The sequence below is a fragment of the Euleptes europaea genome, chromosome 16 (genome assembly GCF_029931775.1).
Source record: "Euleptes europaea isolate rEulEur1 chromosome 16, rEulEur1.hap1, whole genome shotgun sequence".
NCBI lineage: Eukaryota > Metazoa > Chordata > Lepidosauria > Squamata > Sphaerodactylidae > Euleptes > Euleptes europaea.
In genome coordinates, this window is record NC_079327.1 from 30,828,892 (window position 1) to 30,848,368 (window position 19,477).

Here is a 19,477-nt window from a genome sequence, read left to right on the forward strand (position 1 = left end):
TGAAGCCCGCAGAAGTGTTTCATGCTAGAGGAAATGTCTTTTTGAATGCATTTTGCATGAACAGAATTACTATCCTGATTTCATTTGATATTCTTTCCTTATTAAGAAAAAAAATGTACAGGCATTCCTTGTTTTATTGTGCTTCGCTTTATTGTGCTTTGCAAATATTGTTTTTTTTACAAATTGAAGGTTTGTGGCAACCCTGCATTGAGCAAGTCTATCAGCACCATTTTTGTGTCTCTATGTCATATTTTTAGCATTAAAGTATTCTAATTAAGGTATGCATTTTTTTTAGACATACTGCTATTGAACACTTAGTAGACTACAGTGTAAACGTAACTTTTATATGCACCAGGAAACAAAAAAACTGTGTGACTCACTTGATTGTGATAGTCACTTTATTATTATCTCTAGGGTTGCCAACCTCCAGATACTAGCTGGAGATCTCCTGCTATTACAACTGATCTCCAGCCAATAGAGATCAGTTCACCTGGAGAAAATGGCCGCTTTGGCAATTGGACTCTATGATATTGAAGTCCCTCCCCTCCCCAAACCCTGCCCTCCTCAGGCTCTGCCCCAAAAACCTATCGCCAATGGCGAAGAGGGACCTGGCAACCTTAAATATCTCCAAGGTATGCTTATACTTAGATACATTGAAAATCCTCCCTACATTTTAGGCTAGACTAGTTAACCCTGGGTAATAATTGTGGAAGCCTTAGAATGACAAAGAAATTGACTTTAGAATGGCAAAGATTCAAATTGCAGTAAGCTCTCTGTGGAGGAAACGTATATATGTAAATATATGCTAAAGGACATAGCATGTCTTCTTTTGAATTTGAAAATTGCTGGTATTCTAAAAGATGCTAAACTACTACAGGACAGTTCTCTTAATAATATAAAAACAATAGTCTTCAATAGCTAAAAGTTCACATAAAAGTGCAGCCAGAGGCTAAGGATCTCCAATATATCTTCTTAAACATTTAGGTAAAGCCTTCATATCTATTTCAATATACTGCTGTCAATGACGAAAACAGAATTAATACATTCATAAAATGTAATACATGAAATATTCTTGTCTCTCTCAGTCAGCTTCCTTCTTCATCTTAAAATACAGCCAAATTCTATTTTTGCTAATATGTTAGCCCAGCAGAAGAGAAGGAAGCCTTAATAACTTCTACTGTCAAGAACTATATATTTCTTCCGTCGAATAATGCCAAATATCCTTTGTAATAAAAAGCTTGAACTATTTTGCTAATAAAAGCTGCTTGTTCTGGTAACGGTAAAGGTCAGATAGCAAATAATGTTGCTGGTCCTTATCTTTTAAAATAATGTCACTTTCTGTCATTACTGTAACATTTTTTGGAGGAAAACAAATTACAGAGAAAACAGAAGAGATGATACCCTGACAACTAGGCCTGTTGTCCATTAAAAGACATTAGATTGGAAAAAAAAATGGTTAGCCAATTAGAACCCCAAAATGTCACAAAAGACTATAATATCACCCTGGTAATATCCAGATACAATCTAATCAAATTCATGGGGTATATTATATGAGAAGTATTAATATTAAATGGAATACTTTGAAAACGTTTAGTGTGTTTAAATTGAAAAAAAATGAATTTACAATTTAAAAATCACTGAAAGAAGAAATTATTGATACTTCGTATGATATAATGGTTATTTTTTAAACATCCTTCCTGAATTCATGCTGTACTCATGGTAGGATGATGAGAAACGCTTTTCTGATTTCTTGGAAACCACTGATTGTTTAGGAGCTGGGGTGGAATTTCAATCAGCAAGGTCAAGTATTAAGTCAGTAGGAGTTCAAGTTAGGGAACATGTTTAAAGGGGCTGGAGGCATTCTTGTTCCTATGCACTGCAATTCCAAGTATTCCATGGAATTATCCCGTGTTTTAGGAGTGCAGCCTTAATATATTATTTTTGTACCTGATTTGATAGTTTGTTTTGTTAACAGCCTTCTAACATATTTGCATTTGAAAATACATTTGAAGAACTTCCCTAGATTTTGAACTAGGGCTGTCGATTCGGTTCATCCCGACCTGAAAAACAGGAAAATTTCCCCCGATTCTGCAGTTTTTAGTTTGGGACGAACCAAACTAAAAAAAAGGTGGGAAACAGGGGAGCCGAATTCGCCGACTTCGGGGGTTCGGCGAATAAATTCGGCAGATTCAGGGTTCCCCCCCCCCCGCACGCCTTCACGGGGCTTCCCTGAAGGCGCGTGGGGGCTCTTTAAACAGATCTGCGCATCCCGGCTGGAAGGCGCAGATCTGTTCCACCCACCCCCCGCGGGCCTTCATGGAAGCCCCGTGAAGGCCCACGGGGGGGGGGTGGCGAATTTCCCCCCGAACTCCGGATCTCGCGCCAAAGTTCGCGGATCAAAGCGGGGGAGTTTGGACTTCGGAACGGCCTGAATTTAAACAGGCCGAATTTTGCCGAAGCCGAACTTTACCGAATTTTTTTTTCAACAGCCCTATTTTGAACATGCAACTTGTTAAATGGCTGCTGGTTAGCACTGAAGGTACCAAATGGAAATAAGCATAAACCAGAAAAACAGCCCAAATGAGATACAGTGAGGGAAAAAAGTATTTGATCCCCTGCTAAATTTGCCCGTTTTCCCTCTGACAAAGAAATGACCAGTCCATAATTTTAATGGTAGGTTTATTGTAGCTGTGAGAGACAGAATAACAACAGGAAAAACCCCAGAAACCCAGAAGACAAAAGTCAGAGATTGATGTGCATTATAATGAGTGAAATAAGTATTTGATCCCCTATCAACCAGCCAGGTTAGGGTTAAGGTTCTGCTGTCGACAGAAGCAATCAATCCATCAGATTCCAAACTAGCCACCATGACCAAGACCAAAGAGCTGTCCAAGGATGTAAGGGGCATGATTGTAGACCTGCACAAGGCTGGACTGGGCTACAAGACTATTGCCAAGCAGCTTGGTGAGAAGGTGACAACCCTAACCCTAACTGTCAACCTCCCTTGGTCTGGGGCTCCATGCAAGATCTCATCTCGTGGAGTTGCAATGATCATGAGAACGGTGATGAAGCAGCCCAGAACTACAGGGGGGAACTTGTCAATGATCTCAGGGCATCTGGGACCATAGTCACCATGAAAACAGTTGGTAACACATTATGCCGTGAAGGACTGAGATCTTGCAGAGCCCGCAAGGTCCCCTTGCTCAAGACAGCACATGTACAGGCCCGTCTGCAGTTTGCCAATGCACATCTGAATGACCCAGAGGTGAACTGGGTGAAAGTGTTGTGGTCAGATGAGACCAAAATCGAGCTCTTTGGCATCAACTCAACTCGCTGTGTTTGGAGGAGGAGGAATGCTGCCTACAACACCAAGAACACCATCCCCACCGTCAAACATGGAGGGGACGTATTATGCTTTGGGGGTGTTTTTCTGCAAAGGGGACAGGACACCTTCACCACATCGAAGGGATGATGGATGGGACCATGTATCATCAAATCTTGGGTGAGCACCTCCTTCCCTCAGCAAGGGCATTGAAAATGGGCCGAGGATGGGTATTCCAGGATGACAATGACCCAAAAGACACGGCCAAGGCAACACAGGAGTGGCTCAAGAAGAAGCACATTAAGGTCCTGGAGTGGCCTAGCCAGCTTCCAGACCTTAATCGCATCAAAATTCTGTGGAGGGTGCTGAAGGTTCGAGTAGCTACACATCAGCCTCGAAATCTTACTGACTTGGAGAGGATCTGCAAAGAGGAGTGGGACAAAATACTTCCTGAGATGTGTGCAAACCTGGTGGCCACCTACAAGAAACGTCTGACCTCTGTAATTGCCAACAAGGGTTTTGCCACCAAGTACTAAGTCATCTTTTGCAAAGGGACCAAATACTTATTTCACTCATTATAATGCACATCAATCTCTGACTTTTGTCTTCTGGGTTTCTGGGGTTTTTCCTGTTGTTATTCTGTCTCTCACAGCTACAATAAACCTACCATTAAAATTATGGACTGGTCATTTCTTCGTCAGAGGACAAACGGGCAAATTCAGCAGGGGATCAAATACTTTCCCCCCTCACTGTATAATGAAGAGTTTAGTGGCACTTTAAAGACCAATGAGTTCTGGAATAAAACTGTATGGACCACAGCTTCATCAGATGTATGAGATCATGAAATATCAGTTGCCAGATATATCTACACATAAACCTACGCACATAGGAAGAAAGGAGAAAAAATGTAAATGAATGCATTTAATGCAAAGCTCAAATGGATATTGACTCAGAGGATACTTTTGCAGAACCTAGCAATACCAACTATACCATCAGGTCTCATACCTACTAATCCTCCGTTGTGACATACAGTGCCATCTATCTTCTGCTGTCTACAGATCAGTCTCTTTACAAAAATAATGAATAGACACAAATTTGACATCACCCGTCAAATATCTCATAAATTAGTGGGAGAACATTTCAGTCTTCCAGGACATTCTGTTGGCGACCTGAAAGTCACCAGTATTCAACAACAGCAAAAGAATGGGGACTCTTCAATACTAGGAAGATGATATAATCACTAGTAGCTTCTGTGAATAATCACTGCTCTTATGAGGTAGCATTTCATGGCATTTTGGCCCTATTTATGATTTTTCCCCCTTTGTGTGTGTGTGTATATATATATACACACACACATTCTGTAGTAATACTTCATGTATCAGAAGGCTTTTAGTTCACAAAATCTCATGCCTCAATACATCTGTTAGTCCTTAAGGAGCATATTTAAGGGTCCACCGTGACTTAAGAGAGACGCAAAGAAGTTGACGTGCCGCAGGCCCAAATTTGTATTAGATGTTAACATATTTCTCACGATTAAGATGTCAAAACTGAAATGGGTTATTGGATCGACCTTTAATCAGGAAGATATACGAAATATATATAATATAATATTTCAGCCATTAAAGCTATTATGTAATTGCATACGGATACCTAACATTTGCTTTGAATTGTAGTTGAATCATTTTGTTATTCTACTGCATGGGGATGTCTGATTGCTGCTGGCTGGGAGCAAATAGCCTACCAAAAGAACACTTAAAGTAACTGTTGCAATAATGCCTTGACATACTGTAATTTCAATTCAGAAAATAGTTAGTTCTACAGGACAGGAGGTATCATGGCAGAATGTGTTTGTAAATACACATAAAACCAAAATAACCAGGCCATTGAAATACTCTATATGTAAATGTAGACCAGTGGTTCCCAAACTTTTCAGGTCACCGCCCCCTTGGTTCCACAAACTCAACCCCAGCGCCCCCTACCCTATCCAACATCACCGCTGAAGGGCCCCACCTCTAGCACCCCCTGTTGCCCCCTTGCCTCTTAGTGCCCCCTAGATAATCCCACCCCCAGGGGGTGGTACTGCCCACTTTGGGAACCACTGGTGTAGACACTGCACCTGATGTGGGGCTTACATAAAAAAATAGCAACAAATATTCAGTGTATACAACAAACAGAAATGCTGAACATAATCCAACTAAATGGAAGCTATTGTTAATGCCGTGCATTCCAGTGCCTGAGAACTAGTTTAACTCTCCCACTGTAAAACTGCTAAGATGTGAAGTTGTCCCTTTCAAAATGGTGATCACTATAAATATGGGTAAAATTACCTCATGGGTTCAAAACCACATTGGTTTGGCTCCAGTGGTGCACAACAGAAATGTAACTGGTCTTACCATGCAATCCTGGGGTAACCCTCCGCCGGCGTCCGTGCCACTTTGTGCCGTGATAAAGTGGGGCACTTACGCCGACGCTGTGCAGTTATGCAGCATCGTGGGCCTCGGCTGCCGGTGCTGCTGTGCAGCAGGAAGCACAAGCCCGGAAGTGGGTGCCTGCGCCGGCACTGGAAGGGGGGCGTTCCCAAGGGCAGAGCAGATGTTAGTCAGCTTCCAATTCCTTTTCAGCCTGGGAATGCCCCTCTATGATGCAGTGTTGGTATGCCAGAAAAATAGCTGGCATAGCCCTTTGTAACTCCATGGAGGAGTTTCATGTGTTGTTTTTTTTAAAAAAAATTTTTTGTTTTATTTTCATGTTTTATATGTTTTTAGTATGGTTTATTAACACTGTGTAACTAATTTTAAAGCTGTTGTACAGCTCAAGATCTTATATCCAAGGAGCATTGTTAATAAAGGTAAAGAAAAAAAGGTAAAATAAAAAAAATGCATTCTGAACATTTATTTTTCAGCCGGGAAACCTCTGTAAAGGTGGCGAGACTGTGCCACTCCCAGCCGCCGCCTATCTACCCCCCCTTCAGAAATGAGCTGACCATGTTTTTCTGTTTGTGAAAGACCTACCACTACCCCTAACTGATTTGTCAATATTAACGTCCATTTCAATAGTTTGAAATAAATGCTAGGTTTACAATATGGCACACGTGCACTTTTAAAGGAAAAATAATCAGCCAAATAATCAGTCAATAATCAGTCAAATCCTCTCAGTATTACCAACAAGTTGTATAAGTGGAACAATGGCTCAGGATTCACCAGAGGTCCCAGATGTGGTGCTCATGAGTGCTCATGGAGACCCCTAGGATAGTGTATGACTTAGTTCAAGATACCAGAGTGAGCTTCTTCTCCATGTTTCTACTTTGCTTTATAAAAGCAAAATCATCAACCCTAAAACTTGTTCAATGAAACAGAAATAGGATATAGAAATTGGTGATATTTTTATTGTTTAAAGATTGCATTTTCATCCACTCTCATGAGTATTTAAAATCACTATTGCAGACTCAAGGAGCATCTCTTGCTAAATGCTGACTCAGATATTTTATTTTAGCATTACACAATCACTCCTTCAGATCAAATACTACTTTCTACCAAAGTAGAAAGAGTGGCTATAATATTACCTTATATCATTGGTAGTTTCCTGCATATTCCATATTTTCTATATTTGCTGTGCTGTGGGTTTCCTCCAAAGCAGGAAGTGATCAGTCTCCTAAAAGGAAGACAGACTATTGTCAGAATGTGTCTTTGATGGGTTTCTTGAAACCTGAGAGCCAAAACCCGCAAACAACTTCCTTCAGGGAAAGGCACTGGTACATTTCTGTGTCTCAGCAGCCAAGGTAACATATGACTCATCCCAATGTAGTAATATTAGATACTGTTCCATACATTCAAGAGCTACTTCACACATGACATTTTCATTTTTTTCATTCCAATTCATATACTTGTAGCAAAATAAAGACTAACATTCACTCTTCACAAGGGATAGGAAACATGGCTTTTCCTTACACATAAATGGCTATGTTTGTGCAAGAATAATGAGAACAGTGGCTATTGATGGCTCAGCAATATGGATTCAGGATTCATCTATTTGAAGTATACAATGGTCTTTCAATAAGTATTTTATTTATTTATTTATTTAATTCAGTTTGTACCCCGCTCTTTCCTGGCAAGCTGGGCCCAGGGCGGCTGACAACAGGTAAATATAATATGTATAAAATTTACAATCATACAAATCTGATCTGACTAAAACATAATCTTATTCTGTATATTGATGGCGCCCACAATATAATCTCATTATCCTGCCGCCTAAAGGAAGAGTATTCCCACATGGTGGTAAGCCAAGTTTGTATAGGCGACCACCAGTTGGTTATGGTCTCACTACTCTAATGGGATGGACAGAGCCAAAAATGAAAAGAAAACTCTGGAATTGAGCTAAGTCTTGCAGAGCACGGGTCTCACTAGACAGAGAGTTCCACCAGGCTGTGGCCAGGGCCAAAAAAGCCCTGGCCCTGGTCAAGGATAGACAGACACTCTTAGGGCCAGGGATTACCAACAAGTTGTCACCAGAAGAGTGTAGCGCTCTCTGAGGAGTATATTGGGAGAGGTGATCCCCAGACCATTTAGGACTTTAAAGGTCAACACCAAAACCTTGAACCTGATCCGGTACTCAACCTGGAACCAGTGCAGCTGGTGAAGCACCAGTTGGATATGGACTTTCCATGGGGTCCCGATGAGGACCAGCGCCACCACAACTGGACTAGTTGCAATTTCTGGAGCGGTCTTAAGGGAAACCACGTGTAGAGAAAGTTACAGTAGTCTAATCTAGAGGTGACGGTTGCATGGATCACTGTGGCTAGATCGGTGTGGGACTGGTAGGGGATCAATTGCTAAGCTTGGCGCATATGAAAATATGTTGTTCTGATGGTGTGTGTGACCTGGGTCTGTAGAGACAGAGGCATTCAGAATCACTCCCAAACTCCTGATGGAGGAAGCCAGCATCAGCTGAACCCCATCAAGAGTGGGAAGGTGAACTCCCCAGCCAGAACCCCCCCCCCAGCCCAACCAAAGGACTTTCGATGGGTTCAGTTTCAAGCAGCTCTAACCATTTCACCACAGCCTCCAAGCACATAGCCAGATTTTCTGGGATGGTGCCTGGCCAGCTGTCTACTAATAGAATCATGGAGTTCTTTTTCACCATACAAATATTTATTCCTTCTGTACATGAGTTGAACTCATTTAATATCCTTCACACTCATTTAATATCCTTCATACCTCGCTAGATCTCTCTCACCCATAAAACTGTGGAGTCTCATTATGGTACCAGTCAGCACAAGGTAAACATTGTTCATAAATCCACTGACATTGCAGTGATCATTAGCCAAACATCCATGTCCAAATGTCCAGATAAAAATATTTCCTTTGCTATAATAACTGGATGGGGAGGGAATTGAAACTGGCCATTTTCCTTTAGCAGATTATGATTTCAGAGCTTAAAGCATTTCTGATTGTACTATTTCCCATTACAGAAAAAGGCAAAAAGACTTATGCTCTCTAAAGAAGCTTGGAAAAATATATGAATCCTTTAAAATATGCCTATGTATTAAAATTGTTGGTCACTCATATATTTAATTAAACATGCTTCCTTTGCGGGGCAATTTCACATATAAGCCACAGTCGGGGGTTTTTAATGAAGGAAGAAAAACCAACCATTTTTGTTTCTTTTGTTCCCAGTTTTGTTCAAATGAGTAAATGCCACCCCAAAATTCCAACATAATGCTTATTACAAGAACATTGAAATGAGACATTCCTGAGATTGATTAGTAGGCTTTCTGGAAGGCCTGAGGTGGTTAATGGATTTTTAGGAGGATGGCTTGTTCATTGCAGGACTTTGTTGAGCTTTGTTGGAGTGTTTTCCAGGCTACCCTGGTGGAATCATTCACCTTCAAATCCTGAGAACCACACAAGATGCCACGAATATCTTTATATTTGGGTATTACTGCAGGCACATGTGATCTAGACTTTAGAACATCTTTTCCATGGCCATAAGACAGTCAAATTTTATAAAAATGAAGATCCTCTCCCTCCCTGTACTGCTGCTTTATAAAAAGATGAAAGAGCTGTGGCAGAAAAGGGGCAAGCCGAATGCTTCCCAACCACTGTACTTGATTTCATTGTGTAGCATCAACAAACACATGAAGATTATAATTAACTGTGGAGAACAGTAATCATGGAGTACAGTGTGTTTGCACTTATGCACAATAATGTAAAAGGAACTTTAAAAAAAGAATTCAGCACACAGTTTATAGCCATTAGAAAATGCTGATGCTGGATACAGAATTCTCTGTAAATCAATGTTATTATTGAGGATTGAAGATGAGGATTATTGTATTTGTCGAAGTATAAGCAAGAATCAATTTATATCTCCATATGAATTCTTGACACAATAGCCTTAGTTTTGATGCACTGAACCCCCCCTCCAAACTATTTGTGTTGATACTAAAATGTCACCCATAACAAAATGTAAGAATTTGACAATCCTTCTCCCTAACAATATGTCAGAGAAATTTCAGGGGGCAAAACATTTCATAAGATTTTTTAAAGACTAACAAAATTCCTTAAAAGCTTTCTCCGTATCCCAAGGGTGTTTTGTGGTTTCCACAAAATGATAATTTAGATATTCCTCTTCAGAAATAAAAATTCCAAGAGTTCCTGCTCAATGAACAGGAAGATTTTGTACATCTTGAGTAACAGGAACATGATAGAAGCAAATGGAATGTTTGGATTTCCTTCCATTCTTATGTTTCTTGATGTGAGGAATACTAATAACAATTATTTTATGCAAATGAGAAATCTAAATACTTCCTGGAGACCTCTTGGGAATGTGTACCTTGAGTTCCATAATGGTAGAAAATTAGGAAAATATTTAATAAATATATTAAATAAATAATAAAAATAATGAAATCAACAATGGGCAATATTTATTTATTTATTTATTTACATCCGACCTTTCTCCCGAAAGGTGGATCAACGCAGGTCCCTGTATGCACCACAGTCATGTACTAGATATAGAATACCGTCCCTGAGTGCAGTAAGCACTAGAGGAAATTTTTATATGGCAGCACAATTTCAAGCATGGGTCACTCTTATTGGTGCTGGGAATGCAGTTATTAAGTATACAATAATGTCTTCAGCTTAATCCAGAAGCCACTTAAATTGAAGTATATCACTTAGATATAATTTATGATTTCGAAGGCTGATCCACACTTTATGTATTTATGTATGTATCAAAGAAGTCCTAAATGTACGTGCTAGCAAACATGTATCATACAAGTGCACGCCAAAGATGGACTGGCTATGGATACCTGTTTAGTGTACACTTGGTGGCAAAGATATGGTCTGTATAATGTAGGATAGTACCTCTGAGGTACCAAGCTCTTTAGCTGTGTACTATTTCAGAAATTATGATGGAAGACACTACAAGTTCTATAATTTAAAGGAAGATTGAGGTATTGAGAAGTAACTGAAATGCATTTGGTAAACTGTAGACTTCTGTTTGTGTAGTGGCTATCAACAGTCCAATAATACATCCAAAAAGCAACTTTTGTGATGCAAATTATAATGTAGATAAAACCAATGTGAAATAAACATAGATAGGAAAAGGCATTCAAAACATCTTATTAATTATATTTTACCCATATTTTTCATGAGGAGGAGTCTATGGCAGACAGAGAAGTGATGTACAGGAAAATTATTCTCCACATAATGCAAGTAACATTTAGTCACTTCCTAGTCATGGTTTGTAGTCAGTCAGTCATCTGTCCTAACCATCTGTTCAAAACTACATTTTTTCCTCCCCTTCAGTCTAGTTGAACTATATCAACAGAAATTGTTTCTTCAAGGAAAGTAAATGTACCAATATGTATGTAGTAATGAAATTCTGACTCTCAGTGCTCTTACAGAATAAATCTTCCTATAAAACCAGTAACACTGATTGCACCTAAGTCTGTTTTTATAAATCAGATAAGTACCTATGACTTATATTGACTAGTGGCTAACTGATCCATCAGAGAGCATACATATTTGGCCCAATGTAGAGGAATTTTCTCATTGGAGGCACAGCAAATAGAAATGCACTAAAGAGAAAGGGGCAGATAGACAGACAGACAGCAGTTAGGTGTGCATCAGTACCACTGATTAAAAGGGACTAGAGTTATTTGATTTATTTATAGAACACGCTAATCATCTTTCTGCCTAGGAGACACATTTAATTACTTCCTTTCCCCATTCATTTCAATGGGATTTACGCTAATGAATTCCTCTGCATTTGGGCTGGTTGTTTGTGCTGCAGTTTATGTGCCAGTAGACTTGAGAAGACTGAACTTCAGAAGAGTCTTAAGACAGGAGAAGATATGTGTCTTTCCCCACTTTTGCATATAGTTACAGTATGAAACTGTATGTTGGCCATAGCATTGTGCACTGGGCAGGCTGCTACGTGAATTATACAGGCTGAGTAACTTGGTTGGGGCTAGAAGGCCAACTGCCAATCTCATGGATGGGACAAAGAGAAACACACTGGGACTCTTTCCTGCCAGTTGTACTATGAACCATCACTCACCTGGGCCCTCCAGATGCCCTTATGATTCAATTGGATGAAAGCAATATGCACTGAAAGAAAAGGGTTGGTCTTAGCCTAGCCATGGTTGTGGAACTGCAGGTTCCTACGTTCTCAGCTCCCACGCACTCAGTTTTTCTGGTCTGAGCTTCTTAAGAGGTGGGTTTGGCGAGGACTTGGAGCTACATCCCCTAGTAAGGTGGATGTCACCAGGAAGAAAATGTGCAGGGCTGCAGGACATTTTGTGGAGTCAGTTGGTGGCTGGGTTATTTGCCATTCAAATATTTCCTTCAGGCAGACTGCCCTTTACAGGGCTGATGGCATACTCTTGTCCTGCTGAGGTCAGGGCTTGTGGCTCCATGAGATTCGTGACCCTCTTCTTTCTTGGTTGCAGCTGTGAGAGCTTTGGCGGGACCTGGGCAGTATCTGCCCTACTCTAGTGGCAGTTTCAGGCACTGGGCTGAATACATTTGAGGGGAGGCTGTGCCTGTATGCCTCCCCAGGTGGGGACCCCCTTGAGGGGTCTTCAGAGTTAAGCTCTACAGCAGCATGCCCAGCTTGGAGGCGGTCACCTGGCTCCACTCCCAGATGGCAAAGGAACCACACAGAGGCCATGTGGGACCCCTGGCTTTCCACTCTAGGTTTCCCCCCAGCATGCGGGTTGGGGAAGGGTTCCATTGGTTGACAGGTGAGTCTCACGATGCCTGAATCCGTGCCCTGTGCCATTCCACTGCTCCATCTGCTGTAATCAATAAAGCTGCGCCCTGTTTCACTCCACTCGGTTTTCTGTGCACTTCTTTGTCCCATTCCTTACCCTCTTGACAGCCTCTTCCTGCCCTTAGGACCACAATCAGAAGCCTAAGAGCTTAAAAAACCAACAACCCAACTGCCCAGTAGTAATCAGCATTTAGAAATGGGATCTGTTGACTGGCACAAGTTGGGAAGCACTTCTTTTCTCCTTTCTGGCTTCTTCAGTGGGCTTAAACTGAAGAAGGATAACACTGTGTGCTTGCAAAGAATTTTGCATTTCACAAATAATGGTTTTTTTAAATCTTGCAGAGATTTTCTGCAGACAAACCCTTAAATCAGAGATTAAGCAGGGACTGATGGGTGACTAGAGTTCCACATGCAAGGAGGTACTGATGATAAAGGACACCATACTGAATAAGCAAAGGTGTCAAGGAAAAATGATAAATTTGCAACCAGCTCCTGTTAATGGACATCTCACATGTAGAGCAAGAGAAGCAGTTTTCCGCTCTATTTGATGCTGGTTAGATTTCATTTGGAGTGCTGCATTCGGTTTCGGGCACCATACTCTTCTCCAGATATAGACAAATTAGAGGCAATTAAAAGGACATCATCACAAGTGATAAAAGATATTGAAAATAAGACCCAAGAGGAAAAATTAAGAGAAGTGGACATGCTCAATCTAGAGAAAAGAAGGCAAGGGGGAGACATTATAACTTCCCACAACTGCGTAAAGGGCCATCACCAAGGCAGTGGGGAACTATTATTCTTATTAGCCAAAAGGGACAAAACAGGAAGTAATTGGCTGAATCTGCAACACAGATAATATAGGCTAAATATTAGAGGAAGCTTTATATCCTTAAGAGCAATTAGACTATGGAGGAAACTGGAGATGTCAGTGGTAACTTATTAGAATTTAAAGATAATTAAATCAATCCTTGCATAATACATGGGAGGTCAGAGAAGGCAGGCGAAGAAAATTATTTGCTGTGGATACAATGCTACTCTGAAATATTTCTAACCACTAAAAGTTTGCTTCATCCTGCTTTTTTAAATTCTAGATGGAGCATTTCCCCTTGAACTAGCCTGTCAGTTGTTTCTCAAGGAAAATGTAAAAAAGAAAGACCTTGTAGGGAAATTGGTTCTTGTAGGTTATCCGGGCTGTGTAACCGTGGTCTTGGAATTTTCTTTCCTGACGTTTCGCCAGCAACTGTGGCAGGCATCTTCAGAGGAGTAACACTGAAGGACAGTGTCTGGCCTGTCGAGACACTGTCTGTCGAGACACTGTCCTTCAGTGTTACTACTCTGAAGATGCCTGCCACAGTTGCTGGCGAAACGTCAGGAAAGAAAAATCCCAAGACCACGGTTACACAGCCCGGATAACCTACAAGAACCAATGAACTCTGACCGTGAAAGCCTTCGACAATATTTTGTAGGGAAATGTTTGCTTATATATTTTTTGTTGATTATTTATAATGCAGATTTCCAAAAGAGCTCCATCCACTTAACGTACAGTTCGAAAATGGCAAGCAGCCCATTCCTGAACCTTCGGCGGCAGGGGATGGCGTTGGTGAGGTGCCAATGCAGCACCTCCAAAGATGTTCCCCAGCCGCCGAAAGGCTTTAAAAAGCCTTTCAAAGGCTTTTTATTTTTTAAATGGGGCATTTTGATCCATTGAGAAGGTCAGCAAGGCTGTGCCAGCAAAAAGCTGGCGCAGCAACACTGTTCTCCTTGCTGGCATGCCCGGGGCAAAAGGGGACAAGAAGCTACCTAATGGCAGCTCCGCCCCTGGCACGCCCCGGGAAAGCCCCCAGGACATCAGTGTGAGGCTTTGTGCTGGTGGGACTGGTGGAAGACCCAGCCAGCATCCCTGGGCAGCGCTGCTACGGCAGCGCTGGGAGATCAGCATCCAGGTCCCCCGCCGACCTCCATGCCAACCTGGATGGCTTAAGTGGCACAGCCACCAGCAGCCATGCCACTTACGCCGGTGCAGCCCTTTATGGCCTTCAAAAGACTTTCATCCTTCCAGGTGAGAATGGGCTGTTAGACAACCATGTGTAGTGGGGCACTTCTCAATTTGTGTATCTGTAACTTCTAGCAATGCGGGGGAATTTCAGGAATTTTAGGAGAGCTATAGGTAAGCAGCTCTCCAGATGTCTACAGCCACCACAAGGGGCATTTTAAAACAGCCAGCATATCTCACTTTGCTATAGAAATCCACTTTTCTTGACTAGCAATGTTAATGAATAAAATTGGTGCAATGCACCTTTTAAACAAATAAAGCAACTAAGACTGAAAGAGATACACAACCCTTTCACCACTTCCTGTGCTTTTAAACATGTGCATTTGGGAGAACGAAAAGTATATTTCAATACCCATGGCAGAAAGAAATTTGGAGTGTGCGTTCCTTCTGTTCCTTCTCTTCTGTAAATAATTTTCTGCTCTCATCCTAAGCAACCTTTTGAGTATGTTTCGTCCACTGGAATCAACAGGAGTTGATTCCGAGGAAGTTTGTTTCTAGTCCCAACCTGAAGGCAATATGAGTAAATATACAAACATGACAACCAATCAACTGGACCACTGAGCTCAGTTTTAGCTTCTCTAAGTGACCATTATTCTCAGGCTGAAGAAAGGTCTTTTGCTATGCATGCTACTTGAGATCCGTTGAATGTAGATCACAGGGGCTGAACTTGGGACCTTCCGCATGTAAACCAGACACCTTGCCACTGAGCCACAGGCCCTTCACATAAATCATGCAACATGGAAGAATCATACTGGAAAGACCTATTATTGCTCACATTCCTCCATGGTAACTAACTTTATTCTACCTTTATTCTAATTGTGACAATTTCACAGAAGCTGAAGTGCATTGTCCCACTTTCTAATAAGATACCAGTGACTCTTGAAAGACATGGCACATATATAAAATTATAGCTTAAACAAAATGAATCAACAGTTATAACGCACAGTAATTTTTATCCAGTAGTCAATTATTTCATATACAGTGACACCAGTCTTCCCCAAGTAACAATAAGAAGGCTTACAACTGCAAACTACATTAGCATTTGTTCAAATTCTGAATAAACAACACAGAACATAATTTTGATCGGTTAAAATCTTGGACTGAATTGATCCAATAATGTAGATTACATTATCAAAGAAAAGACTTTTTACAAACCAAATATCCTCAAATTATTGCTTGGCTAATGCTATTTGCTGAAACAGCCTGAACATGAAGAAGCGACATTAGATTCCATATAGCCATGTTCTGCCAACACTTCCTCCAGTGCCAGCTATAAATTCCTAGACTAAACTGTTTAAAGTTGGCATTCTCATTTGTGATGCAGTACTTATGTTATTCGTGATTGATTCCCCAGATTCAAAGGATTCAAGCAAATGATTTATTAGAAATACACACTTCTGGATGGCAACCATATGTCCATGGCACAGTAATTGCATATTTCTCTGAAGAAAAAGGAGGGGTGTTATTTGTACTATTGTATCTAAGGTTAGAATTAACCAAAGTACACTTTCAAAAGTCTTTTTAATTTAATTTGTCTAATAAAAGCAGCCTAATGTAGTGGCTAGGGTGTTGAATTTGGTCTTAAAAGGCCTCGATTCAAATCCCTGTTCAGATATAAAAATAGGGGGGTAGTTTCTAGCAAGCTACTGTCTTTCCACCTTAGAATCCTCCTGTATTTCTTTATTCACATACTTCATTTATACCCCACCTTACTCTGCAGTAGGGACCCAAAGCAGCCTCCATTGTTCTCTCTCACACAGACCACAACTACATGGAAGCTGCTTCCTGGTCATCCTACTTAGATTCAGTGTGTGAGAGTTGCATAGGGTTGCCAGCCTCCAGGTACTAGCTGGAGATCTCCTGCTATTACAACTGATCTCCAGCCGATAGAGATCAGTTCCCCTGGAGAAAAGGGCTGCTTTGGCAATTGGACTCTATGGCATTGCAGTCCCTCCCCAAACCCCACCCTCCTCAGGCTCTGCTCCCAAAACCTCCTGCCAGTGGCGAAGAAGGACCTGGCAGCCTTAGTGTTGCAAGTATCAGGTGGTGCTATCCAATTCAGGACACTCACTGAATATAACCAGATTCATGTTAGATCTCAGAACAGAGCACCAACTCTATGCCATGAAGGTGTATGTGAGGGGGCCTAAACTATTTTTCAGAACTGATGCGAGGATAACATGGGAAAACTCATAGTTCTATTCCGACATTCACATTGCAAGTGCTGAATCCCACTGAGAGGAACAGGATGGCACCTGCTGGTACTGAGCCAAGATGTCCACGTATGCAATGATCTCCTCGATGGTGTACATAGTGTAGTGGTTAAGAGAGGTGGTTTGGAGCTGTGGACTTTGATTCCCACGTTTTATTTCCCACTCCTCCACATGAAGACAGCTGGGTGACCTGGGCTAGTCACAGCTCTCATAGAGCTCTCTCAGCCTCACCTACCTCACAGGGTGTCTCTTGTGATGAGGAAAAGGGAAGGTGATTGTAAGCTGGTTTAATTCCCCCTTAAGTGGTAGAGAAAGTTGGCATATAAAAACCAACTCTTCTACACCTCCTCCTCCTCTATATAATCAGGAATGCTGCAGGAATGTAGGGTTTGCTGTAAATTATCAGCAGTAGAATCAGATATGCAGGATGGGGTCAGCAGGTGAGATACCACTCCTTTGTATGCATGTACAATGTACAGTGTCCTGACCTGGATGGCCCAGGCTAGCCTGATCTTGTCAGATCTCAGAAGCTAAGCAGGGTCTGCCCTGGTTGGTATTTGAATGGGAGACCACCAAGGAATACCAGGGCTGCTGTGCAGAGGAAGGCACTGGCAAACCACCTCTGTTAGTCTCTTGCCATGAAAACCCCAAAAAGGGGTTGCCATAAGTCAGTTGTGACTTGAAGGCACTTTACACACACACACACACAATGTACAGTATTTGGAGCCCCTGAACAGGGCTCATATACATTGCCCAGAATTTCTTGGGGTGGGATACTGGACAGATTTTTTTTAAATATCCAAATTGCTGTAATCTAAAACTAGCAGAAGAGCTAAAACAGGAGATAATTCTTCTTAACTGAGCCATCTACTTGTATTCTATTTTCCTTCTTAAAAATGAAGCTATTGGCTAGAGATATGTCCTTTCCTTCTTATAGCAAACAGCAATTTCAGTTCGGTTTGGAAATGGTCTGAGAATCAGCTCATGTGCTTGACTAATAGCTAAAATATTCCGAAAATGAAAAAGGGGGAAGTATGAAGGTTTAAAAATGGCCTCCAAAACAAAACAAACACACAAAAAAGCTTCACAGGCATTTTAAAATGTGGCTTTAATATGCATGTGTAGCAGCTGGACCAACACAATGGACCCTAACGGCTCCTTCAGGTTTCTTTCATACTGTATTATTCCCTCTTCAACGAGAGTACCAAAAACATTTTAAGGGAGGGGGGAACCTCTCATATTTCTTTCAAACAGCTGCACTAGCCAACAATGACACAGGCAATTTCATCAAGCAAGAGTCCCAACGTAAATGTAACTCATTTGATTGAAGGATTTAGGACAAGAGAGAAAAATAGCCAAGAGTTGCATAGTGTGTAAAGGCCTACATAATCCCACTCCAGGCTTGGCTTGGCACATTGTCTCCAGCCGACACTGCGCTGTACGTACAGCAAGCAATTGTGCTGTCTGAATCCTTCGCTGCAAGAACAAACTGATTTCGCAACACTCCCTAATGTGGCTTGAGTGGCAGTTTGCAAGGAGGCGATCTGAGGTTGTCGCTCGACGTTAGCCCCGTGCATGGTGGGGGAAAAAAAGCATTCAGCCCTGTTCACAGGGGTCTTCATAATGAAACCCTAAATCAGAGTCCTCTTTGGCTCAAGTGCGGCCAAGCTTTTAAAGGATACCCCCTCTCTAGTCAAAGAAAGGACCTCCCTCATTTTATTTTTTTATTATTTTTTTCCTTCTTCATTTGCCAGTTCTTAAAGAAATTGCAATCTGCTTATTAAAACCCGACGTCTTTTTTTTTTTTATCTGGTGTAAAAAGAACCTCAAGGACACAATCCAGATGAAGGACATGCTTGCATAAATCATGACTTTGTCCTTTAAAATGTATGAGCAGGGTGTGTGGCTGTGTGTGCAGGAGCGGGGGCAGAAGTCCTTTCATGCTTGCCATTTTGGGTGCATTTTAAAGGTATTTACTGATGCGCACAGCTGATATGATAGATGTCCTTTACAAAATATAGCCGGAGAAGCCACCCTGAGGGCTGTTTCACACACTTATGTGGCAGCCGATGCATGGGGAGCAGCTGCTAATACTCCCTGAGTAGCGCTCTTGTGTGATACAAGTTTGGTCCATTGCACTTATCTTTAGAGTACATATAAAATGTCATAGGTATGCTATGCCATGCTGGGTATACATGCTATAGATTTCAAAATATTGTTATAGAAACCTGAGCCTAAAAAAAAGTCTCCATTTACGGGGCACGTGTCTATTGGTAGGAATCTCTCTGCTACTTGGACAACCTTAATGAACAATACTATCAGGAAAGGCTATGATTAGGCCACAGTCATTGATGAATATTAACATGTCATTTGCAGATTCATAATATTGTCGCTAGCCCCATCCCCTCCCTGTGTTCCATCTGTATGCATTTTTGTTTTACTTATTTATTTATTTACATTATTTATAGTCCACCTTTCTCACTGAGACACAAGGTGGATTTTGCAGAATATGTCAATACAGTTAACAAGAGTGGGGGGGGATCCAATAAACAATGCAATAGGGTTTGGGTGGCAGAAATATGGACCCAACCAGAAAGCTGAAAACAGAGCTGAAGCAAA